The sequence below is a fragment of the Ixodes scapularis genome, unplaced genomic scaffold, assembly GCF_016920785.2.
Source record: "Ixodes scapularis isolate PalLabHiFi unplaced genomic scaffold, ASM1692078v2 PGA_scaffold11__112_contigs__length_91849675, whole genome shotgun sequence".
NCBI lineage: Eukaryota > Metazoa > Arthropoda > Arachnida > Ixodida > Ixodidae > Ixodes > Ixodes scapularis.
Window position 1 is genome coordinate 29,918,637 of NW_024609837.1, and position 19,325 is coordinate 29,937,961.

The 19,325-nt window shown below is 45.4% G+C and overlaps 1 protein-coding gene across 2 annotated transcripts in view; it reads right to left on the minus strand.

The window, feature by feature from the left end:
* Positions 1–19,325, minus strand: part of LOC8025057 (cardioacceleratory peptide receptor) — a 222,653-nt gene that overhangs the window by 98,137 nt on the left and 105,191 nt on the right. The window lies entirely within an intron of this gene.

Genomic DNA, 19,325 nt, shown 5'->3' on the forward strand with positions numbered 1-19,325 from the left:
GCCAATAATGAGTAGTGGCCGAATATTGCTTGTGCTATCTTTTTTATTCCCTTTTCTTTGTGAGCTTGCTTTCTCAAGTGGTAGAAACAGCGCAACTTGACGTAAAACAGGAAACAAGGAGTATACAGACAGGCGCAGTAAAAGTACACAGAGAGGCACTGTTTCTGCAAGCTTAAATGAACGACCAACTCGTCCAACTTTCCACTCTGTTGAACTTGTTTTCTTACTTGCAGTTCTTACAAAAGCTTTTCGTTCTTTCTTTCATTTTTTGCGGTTGATCACAGCTACGCTCTACGTCAAGATGCTGCTCCTGCTCAAGAGTCCAGCGCGGACGTGGCTGACATGGAGATTTTGGTTTCTTCACCGTCGCCTAGAGACTCTCTCTCTGGCTGTGCTGCTGGGCCTTCTCACAAATGTGAGTGCTTTCTATAATGCAAACTTTTTTCTTTTGCAGTTTTTTTTTTGTGAAGTTACAAAAGATCAGGCCGCAAAAATAAAAAGCGAAGGCTCAAAAAACACCAGGGGATACTAAACTTTATCTTGAGAGCAGACGACGGAAGGGGTCACATAACACCAGACCTACTAGCTGGCAGCTACAAATCGAAGTTTGTTCAAAGTTCACCACATTTTTGTTTCACGGTATTGTCATTGTCAAGCACACAAAAAGACAAAAAAAAGTTCCACACGCAGGTGTTAACAACGTCAAATCAAAACAGCTGAACCGGTTTCACTGAATCATAAGTCTTCCCGCAAAACCTCACGTAAGACAGTGTTTTTTAAAGTTATCGAAAAGCTGCCGTGGTCATATGTGTGTGATGCTGAGCCTGTCATGGTCCCTTGTCCTATCTGCCAAACTTTAGTCGCCTGTTGTGCGAGCGCTTCACTGTTACAATGCCATGGGCATAAGTAAGGTATGGTCAAGCTTTAAGAAAATGCATTTCACCATTTGGATGCCTATTCTGACTTGCATGTTTCTGTGTGCGCCTTTGTCTTTTTGGACTATCAGGTCTCTGGCCAACATGAAGCACCTAGTCCAACATAAAGATGTACTGTTGCTTTCCTAAACTTGAATTGCATGTGTAGTTTGTCAAACTTGCGGTTCTTGTTTAAAGACACTTCAGATCATTGAGGAATGTTCTTGAGCGTGAATAGATTACACATTTAATAAATTGATGGCGAATGCAAGTTTTTCTTGGAGGCCTAATCTGGGTCATTTGCCAAATTGCAGCACCCTGCAAAAGCCGCAGCATCGGCAACAAGAAGGTGAACGCCTGAGAGCCAAGGTGCGACAGCTTCAAGAGCGTAACAAGAGGCTGCAAAGGAGGCTGCAATGACAACGTCAGATGAGGACTGTTGCCGAAGTCGTTGAGAGTGTCCGCGTTCATGTGTCTCCTCGTGTCGCCGCACTCGTTGAAGCCCAGCTTAGAATGAACAATGTGAGCCGGTTTGGCCAGAGATGGTGCAGCCACAACAAAGCCTTGGCTTCAGGCCTCTACTTTCATAGCCCCAAAGGCTATAAGTATTGCAGGCGACTGCTCAGGCTGCCATCAGTAAGGTCACTGCAGCTATGGCTTCAGCGTGTGCCACTAAAGATTGGATTTTACCCTGGCATTTTCGAGCTGATAAAGAGGCGGGCAGCTTCTTTTCCTCGAGCCGATCGGGCCTGCAGCATAGTCTTTGATGAAATGCACATCAAGAAAGAGCTTTCATACAACCCCTCGTCTGACAGGTTTGAAAGACTTAAAGAACATAGTGGACAGCAAGGCAAAAAACTGGCAAATAAGGCTCTCATGTTCATGGCGAAAGGAGTCGGAACACCGTGGAAGCAGCCGCTTGGCTATTTTTTGCTCACAAAGGCACACCTTCAGATGTACTAAAAGATCTATTTTTCCAGTGCTACAGCGCCCTTGTGGACGCTGGCCTGAAGCCGGTAGCTGTTGTATGCGATGAACGGTGCCAGAACGTGTCTCTTTTTCAAGCAACGTAACTGCCGAAAAGCCTTACGTAGAGATCAATGGCAAGCCACTTTTTTTTCCTTTTCGATGCTCCGCACCTTTTAGAGTGACTAAGAAACGTGTTATTTAAATACGGCTAAAAATTTGGTGATTACATAGTGAAAAGTTCCTACATCAAGGAAGCTTATGAAAAGGACCGTAAACTTGAGATCGGTTCTATGCCAAAGCTGAAGGAGAAGCATTTTAATTTGACCTTCTCGTCAAAGATGTCGGTGAAGCTAGCAGCTCAAGTGTTTAGCAATCACTGCTCAGCTGCAATGTATGCCCTTGTTACTTCTTAGCAATAGCCAGCCACAGCTGTTCACACAGCGAGATTCGCTGAAAGAATCGACAGTCTCTTTGACAGCCTAAATAGCTCGCAGAAATTTTCAAAGACGCCATATGCCTCTGCAACCTGTAACGGCTCTATCCATGAGGAGTTTCTGAAAGAGTGCATTCTGGTTTTTAAGAGCCTGCAAGTACTCGGATGTGGAAGGCAGCCGCACTGCATTCGTGGCTTCTGCTTAACAGTTAGGTCTCTACTACTGCTGAGCAATCACCTCGCGGTTAATTGCGGTTTTTCCCACCTTTTAAACCGCCATCTGAACCAGGACACCTTTGAAAACACTTTTGCTGTTATACGTTCAAAATCAGGTGCAAACACGAACTCCACTTTCCGTCAATTTCAGGCTGCCTTCAGGCACCTCTTGATTAGAAACCTATTCAAGCTGTCAGAAAAATCAAACTGTGCTGATGACATGTCTCTCCTTGCTACGTTCCCAGCAGGCCTTTTGGCACCTTCTCCTCGTCTTGCCTTAGGAAGCACAGTTTTTCTTACCACGGCAGACGATTCGCCTTCAAACTACCCTTTGACAATAGAAGAGAGCAACATGGTTTATTTTGCTGGGTGGCTGGCATCGAAATTCCTCAAGGTTCATTCCTGTGTAGGAACATCCCAGAAATATGAGTTGAGGACAGAAAATGCGTGTTTTTCTGAGGGAAATCAAGTGCTCTTGTATTTGAGTGTGAAAGGAACTGCCGACTCCCACTTTGGAATCCTCTCAGTTCCTTCTGCTTCTTTCATATTATTTGTTGAAGCTTGTGAGGAAGTCTTCGAGACATGTATCAACAACCTAATTTCAAAGGAGAACGTAGGGCGGGCTCTTTGTGTCCTTTTTAACCAGAAGATTTCAAAGTCTCTGACTGTATGTGACGAAAGTGTTTATGATAATTTGTTTTCTCTGATTGCCAGAGTCATTCTGCACTGGTTCGCGAGGAAAAAAAAGGCTGACTATTTGTTACAGTAGCAAAGTGTAAAGCTAGGCAGCAAGTGCGCAGACTACGTATGTGAGACCACCTAGAGTACTTTTCAAAGCAGTGCAGGCATGTTCTATTCGAGCCTTTCATTTTCTTCGGTTTCTTGAGCAGTAATGTAGTCTTCTAACTTATTTACATATATAGAGTTTAAAGCTGTGAAGCAAAACTGGCTTATGAAGTGCAGCATACCACAGGGCTCCAAGAGGGTTTACTCCACTTGGCTTCCTTGACCTGCACCAAACAATCGCTGCGTTGCAGTGTAGCAGCACCAGCAGATGCAAGTTAAGATATGTTTAGCATTATGGTACCTTGCCCAAGGAATGTGTAGAAAAGTGTAACTTTTCTGTGTATTGCAGTTGTGGCCTCAGTTGTCGTCGGAACACTGTGGAACCTCCGAGTTATTAGTGGCTGCCTATCAACTGTCAATGTCCTCACAACATCCAGCCGATTGTACAATGTCTTATGTTATAACAGTGTGCCTTATGTACATATCTACTAATTTTCTTTGACCATGACCTTTTGAAAATAGTTGATACCGATTGTATAATTCTAGTAAGTAATCTAAGTGAATGATTGTAAGTGAATAAAACAAATAAAACGCGACTGTTAAAGCGACGTTGGACTTGCATTAGAGTTACTGTTGTGTATTTCATACGCCCAACACACTCCAGCGATTTGATTCACTCTTTTTTGTGACATTACATAATTTGCTTTAAGGTTTCTCACATATTTCCCAGGGATCCTGAAGGAACAAAAAGCAAAACACTGCGGCTGGAGTTTGACCACTGTGCAAAGACACGATGGTGTGACGAAATGAAACTACTCTCATAGCAGGTCGGCTAACAAAGTCGGCTGCAGAAAAAAAACATTTCGAACAAAATATAAAAGCAAGGGCAAATAAGGGTGTAAACGATCCAGTATTCCAGTATAGAGTAAACACAATGTGTAAACACCCCAAGAAAAACCCGAGACTGCAGGTAAAAAGAACGACATATACACTAAAAAGTATCAAACAAAGCTCAAACATGGAGCTATGTTTGATTCTTTTTAGTGTATATGTCGTTCATTTACCTGTGATCTATGGAATTAGTTTTGTTTAATTTTCGCGCCAAACCGCACGCACGCATGACGTCACGTTTTTTTCCGGAAGTGTCGTCATTTCCTGTTGATTTTTTGTTCCGCCGGAAGTGTCCCCACGACTCATAGATGGCGCTAAAGCAGCTCCATGGGCCGCCATTTTTTCGACATGTGGGCTTCTATGGAAGCTTCGCTACCCATGTACATATACCTTGGCAAAGGTGCAGGCGAGCTGGACACGAATGACGAAAATAATCCCTAGCTGTGTTTCGAGATTTGTGTTTGTCCTTTGTCCCTTTTGTTCCCCTTCTCCAGGGATTATTTTCGTCATTTGGTCTATTGCATCTGAATTGCGGCTATGATTACATCACCACGATGCAGTAGGATACCGGTTCTATTGGTATGGTGTACATGTTATCGCTTCAGAGGCCCTAGTCGACGCCGAGGACGTGAAGTGTTGTTTGGCAAGCAGGGCTTGCCATGTAACAATTAACGTCCTCGGCATTGCCTCGTTTCGAATGGCTCAACAATCAGAGGAGAGATGACACGAGAATATTCGCTTGTTGACTTGTCGTGATGAGCCATTTCATGCGATTTCATTACATTCTTGCAGTACGCGTTTACTCTAGATTCAACTCGAGTCAGACCGCAATGACAAGTCACCTCTTTCGATGGTCGTGTCTTAGCGGGGAGTGAATTCTACTAAAAAAAAAGGAAAAGCGGAGGACCGCGGCTGATTCGCTGCGCATGATTTGTTTATCCGGCGATAGCAAACGTACAAAGGCGATTAGCGCCGCGTCGATGCACTTTTGGTGTTGATTGCCTCCGTCGGGTCGTCGGCTGTGTTCGGAAGGGGAACGAAGCTCGACATGCCGTCGCGAGCACGAGACACGACAGCGCAGCATCGAGGTACCTTGCCTTCGCGGCATCGGTGACTAACGACGTCGGCGCTTACGGCGAACCGCAGAACGCCAACAATGCTAAGCGTGTCCCGAATCCAGATGGGACGAAAGTTCAGCGGGCAACTTCGCAGCTTGACATCTTTCAGCGCGGCGCCAATTCCTCGCATCCTGAGGGAACCGCGGCGGCTCCGGCCTAATTGCTCAAAGACGCGGCTTGACCGGGCGGCGGAGCACTCACCGAGCCGCCGCCTGTACGGCCGTCAGCGCAGTTTGATAAACGACCCGTAATGCTTCCCGACCACCCACCGGAGCGGGACGCCCATTCACTCGCTGACGCCCGAGCTGGTCCGGCGGAACGAACTTTTATGTTTACCACCGAGTTGGCGGTGCGGTGGAAGCTACGTGTTCGCTGAACCAGTCCTACGACTACCTCTCGTCGCGTGATCATGCTCCCGAAAACACCCGAGGAGAGCGTGGTACGCAGCGAAAGGGTAGACGTGCGATTGGAGTATAGCGAGCGCGTAGCTTCCACCGGGCTGTCAGCTTGTGGGCGAAAGGAGTTCCTTTACCGCCCCGGATGAGGCGATGAAAAGCCGACACTATTAATGAGGAAAGGACCCGCCCCACAGAAAAAAAAAAGGGTTTTGGAAATTGCCTTCCTTAGCGAAGATGTTGTTGAGGAAGCCTTCTCGGCAGGCGTGTCCAAAAGCGGGAAGCAGCCCGGATTACGAGAAAAGCAGAATCGTAGCTAAATTGACGCTTGGACGCTATGTCGCGAAATGTCCTAATATTAAATCTTTTCCTCCTCAAAGTTGTTATTTATCTTTATGATATGTTCTTACGCGAGGGGCCTCGGTATTTATTTCTTAATATATGGTGCGGCTGAACTCACCTATGATCTTGCAATTAAGATTCAGACAAAAATATTCAACGGGCAATCCGGAAAATTGGCTCCGCTGGACCGTGATTGGAGGCAGCTTTTTAGACTTTCAGGGAATTATCTGTCTAGACTTAATAGATGCTAGTTGAACGACACGTCTTCCATGACTGTGTTTGCTTGTGTGTGTTTACTATCTCGGTGCACAAAGAAGGCGCTAGAGTCACTCCCAGTCTGAAAAAGACAGGCCGTGGCGTGACGCCTAAACTTCAAGACACCTATAATGGTGTTTGGCAAGTGTTTGACACACGAATGAATTGCACCACTTCAACGAGCTATATCTTTTTTTTGGGGGGGCTTCGGGAAAGGTGTTCAGGTAATATTACATATGTTACAGAGGAGAATGTAGTTCTGCCTGCAGACACCTTCTTTCAACTTTGCCGGAATGGACTCCAGTAAAATAATAGACCGGGGTCAGACTGGACTTATCGTAGGCATGCATGTTCTTCAGAAAGCAGGGCTAGGTGGGGGGGGGGGGGGGGGGGGAGAAGGGGGGAGGCAAGTCTAATTAGAAAAAAGGGGAGGATTTTGCTGAAAATTACAAGTGGCTACATTTTTTCATAGTTTAGGCTTTGAACTCTGCAAACCGCGGAGTTTCCGATCGCTATAACTATCAACAAGAAAACACGGCGGTAGAACGCACGGACGGACATACGTTGTTTAAAAAGACTTTCAAGACGAAAAGAATAACGCACAAAGGAACGTCTCAGTCGAAGAAAAATAAACGGGAGGGGTTATGGGCGACACGGGCGACCAAAACCGTAGTTGTGGTTGGCATTTGTGATGGGCCAAACGCCCACTACGATGTCTATTTGGAATATTTTTTCTTTCGTCGACGGAAACGATGGCAGACGATCAACTTGTAGGGTGTTATTTTAAGAATGCGATGACTACAAGCTTCTATCGTGCTTTTTACACACGCAATCGAACTTAGTTCGCCACTGATAATAAGTAGCCAAGGTCACAACTCGCGACGTCACGGTGAGGCAAATCCTCTTCTCGACGTCACGAACGGAAACCTTAAGAAAGTGCCACCGAAACATTTCGGCGCTAATAGTCACTTGGAGACAGAAAGAGCTTTCTTTTAATTGCTCTTTTACTTATTCAAAGCGCTCTTGAACTAATAAAATTAATCAATTGTATTGCTTCTAAATTTTGCGTTTTTATTTTATTGTTGAGTTAGCAAAACTGATTATAAAAATCGATTTTTATTGGGAAACCAAAGCTTGGCTGTAATGTTTGCGTATGAAATCTTATGGTGTATTTGTTGAATATGAGTCCCTCCTTTTGCACACCTTTTCTCTGCAGTGCAACACATGTACTGTACAAAATTTACTGGTTCAAATAACCTCGCATTCTGCCCAAAGATCTGGGCACTCTTGACTGACAAGCATGCACATCGATATTTTTTTATAATAATAATAATTTTATTGCAAATCAACAAAACGTAGGTTACGTCAGACCTGGCTAAGCCACATTGGGCTTACTGGCGGCGTCTTACAATCAGTTAAACCAGCCGTATGCAAAAGGAAACATGTAAAATAAAATCCACACAAATTTTTTTTTAAGAAAAGTGAAACCATATTTATGACGCTTTTAATCCTGTTACCTTTCTGTGTAGTGCCATAGATTCCTCTGACGTGTCAAACGTTTTTTTTTTTTTTTTTTTTTAGAAAGCAATTAGAAACAGCGTTGAAGAGTGATTCAGCTGCACATGACTTTTTGAATGTACTTATATCGTTAGAGCGCTGTCTAGCTATGAAAAACATTTGAAGTGTCATATGTAGCCCGAGTGCACTCCGAGGCTGCATGTATTTGTTTTCTAAAAAGGTTGATAAAGGCAGAACTGTATGATCCCATAGAGAAGAGAGACAGCATTTCTCCATTGGTGTGACGCTTCGGAACAGACATTGTGCGACATTGCTTGGTGCTCTGACAACACTGAGAGCGTCGCCATTTTAATGTTGGTGGGCGTCGTCGGTACTGAAGCACGGTGGAGGCATTGGAGACAACCGTACGTGCTGTGTGCGATGACGCGGCAGCTGTGTTTTCCGCCTTCCGACCATGGAATGTGGACGAACAGTTTAAACAACCTACCGCAACTGTCTGACGTAAATCTCAGAAGCCTTTGCGCGCTGGCGACAACCCGCAGTGTGTAAGCTTCCACAACGAAGGTGTAGGACCTGCTCTGCTCCTTCAACGAGGTTGTCGTCAGCGTGCGCGGCCTCCCAGAGTTTCGTCAGAGAGTTGCGGTAGGTTGTTTAAACTGTTCGTCCACATTTCATGGTCTTAAGGTGGAAACCATACGGGCAGTGCGCCATCGCACACTGCCCGTATGGTTGTCTCTGATGCCTCCAAAGTGCTTTCATACCAACGACGCTTGTCAACATTAAAATGGCGACGCTTTCAGTGTTGTCAAAGCACAAAGCAATTTCGCACATAGTCTAATATAAAGGTGTATACATTAAAAAAACGCATATAGCAAAGGTGTAATGTATACATTTCAAAGTTAGTCACAAACAGGTGTAATGCTTCAACCGTAGAGTTATTATAATGTACGCTAGAGGTTCAACTGGCGCTACTGTCCATGCAACTTCCGTGAAGCAAATTGAAGCAGACAGCAACCAGTCTACTTTTGCGGTGCTCCTGTGCATTCCTATGGGAAAACGGGCATGCATTTTGCCTCTTCGCCGGATAATAACACGGAACGTTTTGGTTATTTGGGTCGTACTGAATAGTATGTACCTTAATTAACATTGTAAAACAGTAATTGCTTTAGTTAGCGCATTTTTCTTCATCAGTGAACGATGTTTAACTTCGCTATATTTCAGTCCCAAACGTGTGTTGCGCAGCAGGTGTGTAAAAACAAGTGACGATTCAAAGCGAAATAACAATGGAAAGGAATATAGAGTGAGTGAAGGCTCGCCAGCATCCCGGTGACGTTTATATATTTATAATATGGCAGTCCTGTCACTATATGAAAATGATCCCGTCGTGCATGAGCGGATAAAAACATTCAAATAAAGAGTAAAGTTTATGGGGTATGAAAGGGTGTCTCTTCGTATTGTTTTCTCTGCCGGGCAGCTTTTATGGGGCGCTTGTTCTCAAAGATTTTGAGCGTGCGGGTGATGTTTTCAACGCAGAACAAACATCTTCGCACATCCTCACAAGCAGAAAGAACAAAGCGGTATACTTATTATTTAAAATCGGAATATATTACGTGGCCTTCAATTTATTTTGATCGTACATGCACGGGTAGTTACTGATAAAGTGTTGCTGCGTAGTTCTTGCCGTCTCCCTTAATTTCCAAATGTCCTTCGTTCGTTTGGCACGTATATCCCCCACGCTGAAAAGCGCCGACGTCGTGTTCGCGCTAACAGTGTCTGAGAGTGCACATAAATGTACGTACGGAGCCGCTAAAGCACCGTTTTTAATGCGATGAATTTGAAAGAGAAACGCCGTAACTGACCAATTATTATATCGGTCTAACTGAGAAATGTTACAAGCTACCTAGTACGTACGAATTATTCGGGATGATCGAGCGCAGGGAGAAAATGCACTCACTCTTTCCCATAAAAATGCATTACCGGAAGTCAATTTTGGACTGGTTGCTGTCTGCTTCAATTTTCGTCAGCACACTAGCGCCACTTGAAACTCTAGCGTACATTATAATAACTTTATGGCTCCAACAACACCTATCAACAAGCGTGACTTGTAGACATTGGATAAAGGGCGCTTTACACCTTTATGTGTTTTTAAGTTTACTATGTAAAGTAACATGAACAGCGATGTATAATTTGAACTTGTGGAATATTAATTGGGTAGTATTGTGACACCTCATTAAATCGCCTGTCGAAAAAAAAATCTTTTTTGGGGGTTGTCAGTGTCTCTTTAAAGGGCACTCCACAGGTATTTTTGAGCTTCTCAACTAACTATATTCTCTGACTTCCCGGCCTCTACCCTTTCCTGTATGCTATTTAGTATCGCCAAATTCCTAATAGGTATTGTCAAATCGGCAAATGAAAATGATGCAAAAACAAACATTCAAATATACCCGCACTTTTCAGTGCCGTGACGTCAGTGGCAGGCAGGCTTACCAGTCGAGCAAGCAGTCTAAAAAATAGAATAAGCCAATCATTTGTTCTGTGCTGGAGCGGGAGAACTGGAGCGAGCTTCCAAAGCATACATTTGACACCCTGAAACTACTTCGAATCAGTTGGGAACAAATACTACAGTCGAAAGAGTGAAATCCTGCTTTCCACTGACGTCACTCTTTCCTTGTTGCCAGTAGAGACTTTCAGTATGAAAAAAACACGGTGAGGACCAAAACTGTAAATTCAATAACTTCGCGAAAAAAAACAAACAATATTTTTATATAATATTTGGGACACTATTTTAGCGATATTTGTTGGTGAGCTTCGCAAAATTTCAAGCAAATCGGAGACAACGAAAAAAACCGCCAGTACCCCACAGGATGGTTCCAATGGATTGAAAGATGGAAAACGTCACACCTGTTTTTAAATCCGGGTCTAAGGCCAGTGTTGAAAATTATCGCCCTATTTCATTAACATCGATTTGGTGTAAGTTGTTTAAACGCATTATTTATAGTAACCTTTACTCGTTCCTGGATTCGACACACTTCTTTTCGACCTTAGAGCATGGTTTTCGAAGCGGTTACTCTTGCAACACACAGCTGGTGGAAATTTATCATGACGTATCCAGATCACTAGACAGCAGGAAATATGTCGACCGCGTGTTGTTAGACTTTCGCAGTGCATTTGACACCGTTTCCTATCAGTTATTATCGTATAAATTGGCTTTGCTAAACATAGATCCAGACGTCCTGAACTGGATACGAAATTATTAAGAAGGTCAAGAGCAGCGTGTTGTCCTAAACGGTACTGTATCCACATCAACTCGAGTTACGTCGGGTGTGCCACAGGGAGTGTCTTACGGCCTTTACTTCTTCTCATATACATAAATGACATCACCGAAAATATAAGCTCTCATATTAAACGGTACCCCGATGACTGCGTGTTATAAAGGAAAATAAACACGTCAGACGATCATGCCACATTACAAACCGACATAAACATTTTATCTTCTTGGTGCAATCAAAGGAAAATGAGCCGAAATCTAAGTAAATGCAAACATATTCGTTTCTCGAGAAGCAAGGTGCACAAAGCTACCTAATCAGCAATTCCCTTTTATGTACTGTGTTCGGGTATGTTTACCTAGAAGTGCTATTTGCAGTTCCCCTAAAAATGAAACAACCAGATAGAATGTACAATCGGAAAGGCTAGTAAAATGTTTCATTTTATCCGCCGAAATTCGAGATCCGCGTCATGAAACGTTAAAGAAACACTTTATTTTTCTTTGGAAAGAAGGATCCTTGATTAAGCGTGCGTTGTGTGGGACCCTTTTCACGACTTCCTTATCAACAAACTAAAAACAAATTCAAAATCAGGCAGATATGAAAGCTATGCTGGGATGGGAAACACTCGAATGTAGAAGAAAAAAACTAAGACTAAAATTCTTCTACCGTGTATTTCGAAACAAAACAGGAACTGATAAAGCCACCTATCTTAAGGAGCCATCCTTCGTCCCCTTTCATTGTGATCATTCTAATAAGGTTGCTGTACACACATACAGGATTAACAATTTTGCTAATTCATTTTTGTCAAAACCGTGGGAAAGTGGAACGACCTCCCGGTAGATATTTTGTCCATTGATGATAATGACGTTTTCTTTTTCCACTTATCATAGTGTTTTCTAAATAAAAAAAAACTTCTAATAATGCCCACAGGTCCATGTAGGTAAAAATAACACAATTCTTGTTGTGCCTACTCTGAAGGCCCCTGCCCGTTTCGATTTGGATGAGCATCGTACCGGCGTGCGGTCGTACGTTTCTACTGCGTGATGAACGTTAAAGACCCCAGGCTAGCGGTTGTACTGCACTGGCGAAATTTCTCATATACAGCTGTGACATCAGACGCCCACTGAGGCAGCCCAAGTTCTAGGCTGCATAAACATACACACAACGCTTTTTTTTTTTTAGACTCTGAAGGCATAATGGCTGGGGTATGAATATGATGCATACTTGTTTAGTGTATCAACACAACCTGTGCTCCTTGTTATCGGACGACGCTCGTGGCACGTCGGTGTTCAGTTTGGTCGACTGGTGATTTTGAGTGATGCCGTTTTTCAATCAAACGTCATATGCAGCCGCTGACATCTGAAGCACTGAAGCTCCAAGGATGGCTTCTAATCCGCAAATTGTCATTGTAGCTTTCTGCGTCAATGTAGCAAGTTCGGGCATGTATTCCTTACTTGGCTGTGTCTTTTGCTGCACCCTTGAATTGATGGCTGGAAACAATGTTTGCTGTTTATCCAAGCTACTTTACTTCCATTCCGCAGTGGCGATTTTTTCTGCATGCCGTGACCACTGCAACTTCTGTAAGTCTCCTGTGGCAGAGTGAAGTCGGGTGATGCTTGGTGTCCAGATTTTGAGAACGACCAACCATTCCATTTTATTTCTTTAAGCCACTCAGCGGCATTCTCCCTCAAAGATGGAAATCGTGTGCTTCGTGGAGTGGACACAGATAATTGGTTTTGGGAAAATATTATTGCCCTTGGACGACAACGGACACCAAATCATCTGTCATTGCATTGCTGCTCACCTGCTTTGTCGTGCTTACCTCCTGTCGAGGTGATAGAGATCAGGAGCTTCGGCGTAGTGTCGGCACCAGGGACAGAGGCCGCCAAAGATGGTCGCTTCTCGAGACATGGTCAAGGGTCGTTTGGCACGGACCCTCGCAGGCCCATTCATTGGTACGGGCACCTCCGGTAATGATCGACCTCACGTAGTGGCAGCAGAGTGGTCATTGGTCGTCCGTTCGCAACATTTCCGTCTTCTTCGGTGTACTTTGTTCAGTGCGGACCTACACGGGTTCTTCCCGACTTCGGGAATACTGCGGCGTTGGTATGTCCCGTTGAATGGGCATACCAATGGGCAGCAGGTGGCGGTCGCCGTGCCATTGCGACGTTGAGTGCCCTCGGTTTGTCTGTTGCCGCTTCGCTTGCAGAAGTCTCCGATTGAAATAACTGTTGAACTTCTTCTCGAACCTCAGAAATCGAAATAAAAGCCGGGTGACTGGAGGCAGAAGTAGCTTCCTAATCTCCTCCCAGACAACATGCCGCGAATGCATGAAAGGCTGGCGTCAAAGTTGCAGCTGGACGACGTGTCGAGACGCTGGGGAGTTGTTGATAGTGACACGGGCATGCAGTGCAGGTTCAATGTTGGAAGCCTCGGTGAAGAACACTTCGACTGCTGTCGGAGGGTTCCTGACAAGCCTGCCAAAAAGATTGTTTCTAACATAAGGGACATAAGGATTCTCAACTTTTTGTCTTCTGTAGCATGAGGGTTGGCGCGGGCGCTCGATCACGTGCAAAACATCCTCCACGAAGGTGGTAAATTTCTCGCTGGGGCCGTGTCCTGGACCGAATTAGGTATTCGGCTGTCTCTCGTCCATGTTGTCTGACGAACGTGTGCTTCGGCTCGATCTTGAAAACTTCCCACGACGCTGCAGAAGAATTCGTGGTTCTCAAACCAGTGCCTGACTGTTTCTTCCATGACAAGTATAGGCTCTGCAGGTGCTGGTCGCCTGTCCACCCATTGTGGCGGGCGATACGGTCATATTGTTCAATCCAATCCTCGACGTCTTCATGCACCTTGCCGTAAAAGGGCGTCGGAGTGCGAGGTGCACTCCGACTCCACCATTGTTTGCATGCCATGCAAACAATGGTGGGAGCGGACGTGGTTTGCTGCTACGGATTTGCCATCATTGGCTTAGTCCGCGTCGGTTTCTCTGGCGGGAGACCGAATTCAGGGGTGTTCTTCCATGCAGCAGCAACTGGCTCTGATTTAAGGTTCTTCGTGGTATATTTGCGAGGTTCGCTTTTGTGGGACACGCTCGTCCTGCGGGTTTTCTGCCGGGCTTAAGATTGGACTTGGTTCACGGCTCCCTGGGGGTGTAAGACGCGGGACAGTCCGCCACTCGTGTCCCATTGTCGGGCAACTCGGCTGAGGACACAGAGTGAAATGCTAAGGGTAAAGTACCCAGTACCTCCACCACGACATACGATGATAGCCGGGCATGGCCTGTAAGTTTCCAGAATAGTAAAGATTCATAGAAAACAGAACTGGCGCAGGCATCCGTGACAATACAATAAAACTGACAAAAGAGAGTCTATCCTGACCAGTAAAGAAGCTGCATTGCTTTTGTGGCATTCAGTTCGAACAAGTCCCCTCCTTCGGGGTTTTGACGACTGCCGTGGACGAACTGAACTGAAATGGATGTGGGATCACTTTTCTGGTAATGAGCCGCTGCAGGCTGTCGCCGCGAAGCGGTGTGAACTGGTGGGCTGGGTAGGTAACACGCGCCCTAGTGATACACGCGCGATGAAATGTCCATGCAGCTTGCAATTCGCGTAACGAGTGTTGATGACACGTTTGTGTCGACGAAACGTGCGGCAGACTAGCGAACTCAATACCAACTGCAACACCTGTGCTCTGTAAAAGTGCACGTCTACTCCAGAAGAATTTAAGAAGCAGCACAGTATCACCTAGCACGCCACAAGAACTATACTAGCTTGAAGGCAGCTCTTCGGTGCGCCGCACACCTGTGCTCCGTGAAAGTGCACGTCTACGCCGGAACAATTTAGGAAGCAGCACTTCATCATTTAGCACGGCACGGCAACTACCAGCTTCAAGGCAGCTCTCCGGTGCGCCGCACAACCAAAGCGAGCCTTCGGTCTTTTGAACGAAGCGGCACCTCGATTACACACTGCCAAGCACGACTCGCGCAATTCCCGCAGCTAATCTGTGTATACAAATGCATTGCACCAGCTTCGCTGCAGACCTCAAAAATTCAGATGGTCAACGAGAGTACAAAAACGTCACGTTAAAGTTTATCCTTGCGATATCTGAATCAATCCAAGGTTCGTTGTAATATCGCCGTCGATCACCAGCGATATGCACACCGCTCCTCCCTATCTCCACGTCATACCTACGCGAGAGACCACGCTGAACTTTTAAGTCGCTTTCGACCGGCTTCATATGACGGCGCCCGCATCTGAAATGAACTCGCTGAGACCAAGGACAATGAATAACGCATCCGACAAGCTCCGGCCAGTGCACCGGCTCAGCTGGGGCCAGCCGCTGCTTGGGCGCTGCCATGTTTCCCGGGACGTCACGTATTTGGTTTGGTCACGTGACGAGTAGTGACATTTGCATACAATGGCAGCGGCCTTTGGGAGGGGGGGGGGGGGGGGGGTCACTTTTGAGTGGAGACCGGAACCCCGGTTCACCACTCTAAGCCCCTCTACCTCGTTGGTGGCAGCAGCATTTGCGAAGGAAACGCTGCTACCACCAACGAGCTCACCGGCTCCAACTGCCTGCCATACTCCCCATTTTTTCTTAGGATAACAAGAACTCACTTAGAGACATTGATCGTGTTAGTCACCCTGAGTGGAAAGAATGAATTACTGCAGCTGAACCTTTTTAGCCGGGCGGCAGCTTGCGCCACCTAGTTAAAGACCTAAAACTTGCCGAAGCGCTAAACAGATATGTATGTTCCACCTGGCTGACAATTGCTCCTTCATTCAACCCTTTCGATAATTTAGGGGATAATTCTAGGGCTGTCACAAGAGCACGCTCGGCATCAGCTCTCTACACTGCCATTTATTCTCAGGTCGTTTAATAAGACAAACGATGGGCACCTGGATTTTATCGCCTAATTTCCACGTTTTAATGAGGGGGCGTGGATGGCAGCACGCCTCAACCACCGTGTGGTTCAAAGGCGGAAAGAGATGATGAAGGAGAGGGAGAAAGAAAGAGGGAGAAAAGATATACAGAAAGGGTTGTAGGCCGATTACTCGGGGAGTCGGGACACGGATAGAAGTTGGCTCACTAAAACTGGCAGTCACAGGGTACGAAACTGTTGCCTGGAAACGACAATTTGCTCGTCCGTTCTGACCAATTACGTGGTGCCCAAATGCTTGCGCGATATAATTGCGCAGCCTTGAGTAATTTCGTACAATGTGTGCGAGTGTCCTCGCGTGAATCTCCTTCACTCGGGGACTTCCCCTAAATCAATATATCTTACGCACTTCATCCGTAGCCACTTTGCTCCTGCTCAATTGGAGGGCGTTCTCCTGAAAGCTCGTTTATCATTCAGGTCGATTTCGACAAAACGAAACACGCGTTCATCTCAAGCTCCCGACAGGTTAAACACTAAAGTATGCGGCATACGAATGGTCAATGGACCTTTTTCAAAAGTGCGTGCCCTCTGGTGGTTGCTGAGCAAAGTGTCCGAGTCCGCCATTGTTTGAGTACGCACTCTGATTGCATATTGGTCACGAGCGCTGCGTCAGCGATCGGCGAGGACTCGGATCCAGTCACACTCCTCATGCCGAATGGATGGATGAATGGATAGATGGTAATGGCTATACCTTTTGTAACGGGCGGCATCTTGCGCCACCTAGCCTAACATTTCGTCCTCCCATCTTTTTTTAAATTTGTATAAATTTTGTTCTAACACAAACCCTCCCCCCCCCCCCTTTTTTTAAAGTGTTTCCTTTGCTTATTCTTATCTGTATTTTTACTCCTCCCTATATATTTTCCACCTATCTTCCAACACCTTAAAATTAAATGTTCTATAGTTTCCCTTACGCGCTTGCGTATGTCGCAGAGAGTGTCTATTTCCTAGAATTTAGCCCCATATGTTTTCGTTCTTAGCACCCCCGTTCTAGCGAAGACATAGCGACAGCCAATGTTGCTCGACGGGGTTTTGAAAAGGGTCTATTGGTTCGCTTCAGTCTCAACTGGAATACAAAGAGAATACAATATTGACCTGTAGGCGTTAACAGCCGCTGAGTGCAGTCGGAAATCGCTAGCCGAACCTGACTGAGTTGTTCACCACTTCCAGCCCCGGACAATCGAGCATAATGTGCAGCAAGCTTCCAGCTTTCTACGCTTTTCTCGAAGGAAATGCTGAAAATGATGCCACCTCGATGCTCAACAGCGATGCGACAGTAGGTTCGGGCCACTGAAGGACAACTGGGTGACAAAAATGAGCCACTCACTAAGCGACTCTTAGAGTATCGGCACTTAATTCCACAGTTATCTCGCGAGCGCAGCCATTATGGTGGTTTGTGTAAAGCGGGAGGAGCAAGGAGCGATAGTTGCGATTCGAAAATGACACTTCCTAAGCTTTTGAGGTACGCGGCGTAAGAAAGCTGCAGTGATATGGTTTTGCTGTATTGCTGTCTGTTTCGACATTTCTGGAGGAGGAAAAGTGTTTCCTGCCTCTTCCAATAAGGCTTCAGACGACTGGCAACCTTGATTTTATGCACAAGGGGCTAGGTGGCGCGAGATAACGCCCGTTACGAAGGGTGCAGTAGTCTGCATACATAAGAGTATACGGCTCTGCCATCCATCAATCCATCCATCTGAAGATTGAGTGTCATTACTCAGAAGGCTCAGGACACTGATCTCTATGACCGTGGTCCAAAATTTACTTGGTCTTACTCCAGGGTAAGGGAATTGTACCTTGGCGTTCTATAATCTACTCCCGTCCAGCGTTTTTCAATCTGCGTTGTCACGTGAGTCACATGACACGACCCGCCGGAGTAAAGCTTGCTTCCCATGGAGCGACTGTGCGAAAGAAATCGGAGCGACAGCCGACGCAGCGAGTGCGATCGCAATGTTAGGTTTCACATGCTGCGATAACCGCGCGATATCTGTCGGCGCGGCCGGCTCTTCGGACACGAACGCGACGCGTTTGACTTTACCTAAAATGCAACAAAACGTCTTAATAAACACAAATGTTTTACGAGTACAATATGTAACTAGAAATTTTCAATAATTAGGCATTAAATCAGAAGCTTTTAGGTGTTTAAATTTATTTTCGAATATGTAGCTACCACGGATGAAAGCTGGTTAATGAACGGCTGGTTGACGAGAAAGCGATCGCACCGACTCTGCGACAAAATACTAGTGATGGGCCGCACTTTTGCCGAATCGAAAATTAGCCGCCGCAACTTTGGGATTCGGCAAAGCCGAATTTTGCCGAGCTTTTCTAAAGATTCGGCAAAGATTCGGCAAAAATATATTGTCGCTAGACCTACAAGTTGATATATCGTATTTCCGTGCAAAAAGGATTTTGAGTTTATTTTTAATGCATAATGGCACAGTTATTACTAAATAAGGTGATCTACAATATATTTGTATCAGTGCAATTCTTGTGTGTTTCTGGTAATAGAACGGGGTTGGGTGGTAGCGGTAGCAGTCTGCGCAGCCACGATATCCGCGTTTCGGTTTTGAGGCCTCATCAGCTCAAGCCTGCAAGTGTGCATTGTTGAAAAAAAAAAAGAAAAAGCGGTAACACTGTGTTCTACAATTCCTCTGCGAGTCACCCTTTCGTGCGCGAAAATAAATGCAACGGCTGTTGAGCCTTCCCCAGAAGAGATAACAATATTATTGTAAATATGTATTTTTTTTTTTTTCGATTTGAGTCACTTTAGCTCTACATGAAAGTCGCAACGTCTCGTTTTTAACTTTAAAAAAATGCCGGTTTCTGATGTTAGGACACACCGGACGTTTAGGAAGATAGCAACTTAGGAATGTCGGATGTGGAACGTCGAGTATGATAGTTCTGTGTTTAGCTTTATGCACGGATAGATAAAAACTGCGAAATAGAGCTAATTGAAAATCAATATTATTTTGTTTTGGCAGAAATTACTTGTGAGCCGAAAACAGGATTGCTATAAAGGCGAGGAGTGCTTTAAAGTACTTGTCAGTCAATGGTGCAACTACCTCGTTGCAACACTGGAAAGATCAAATAAAAATCACGTTATCCCGAATGTACTGCATCATTTGTCACTTGTGCAGTTGACTGCGTCATTTTTGCGTCCATTTTTGGTCGATCTTCTGTTCTTGAGGCAAAAAATAATGAAGAACACACTCTCAAAGGCTGACAAACATACAGTTACCATGTCGCCTACTCCGCACCTTCCCGTAACCACTGGTATTACTAC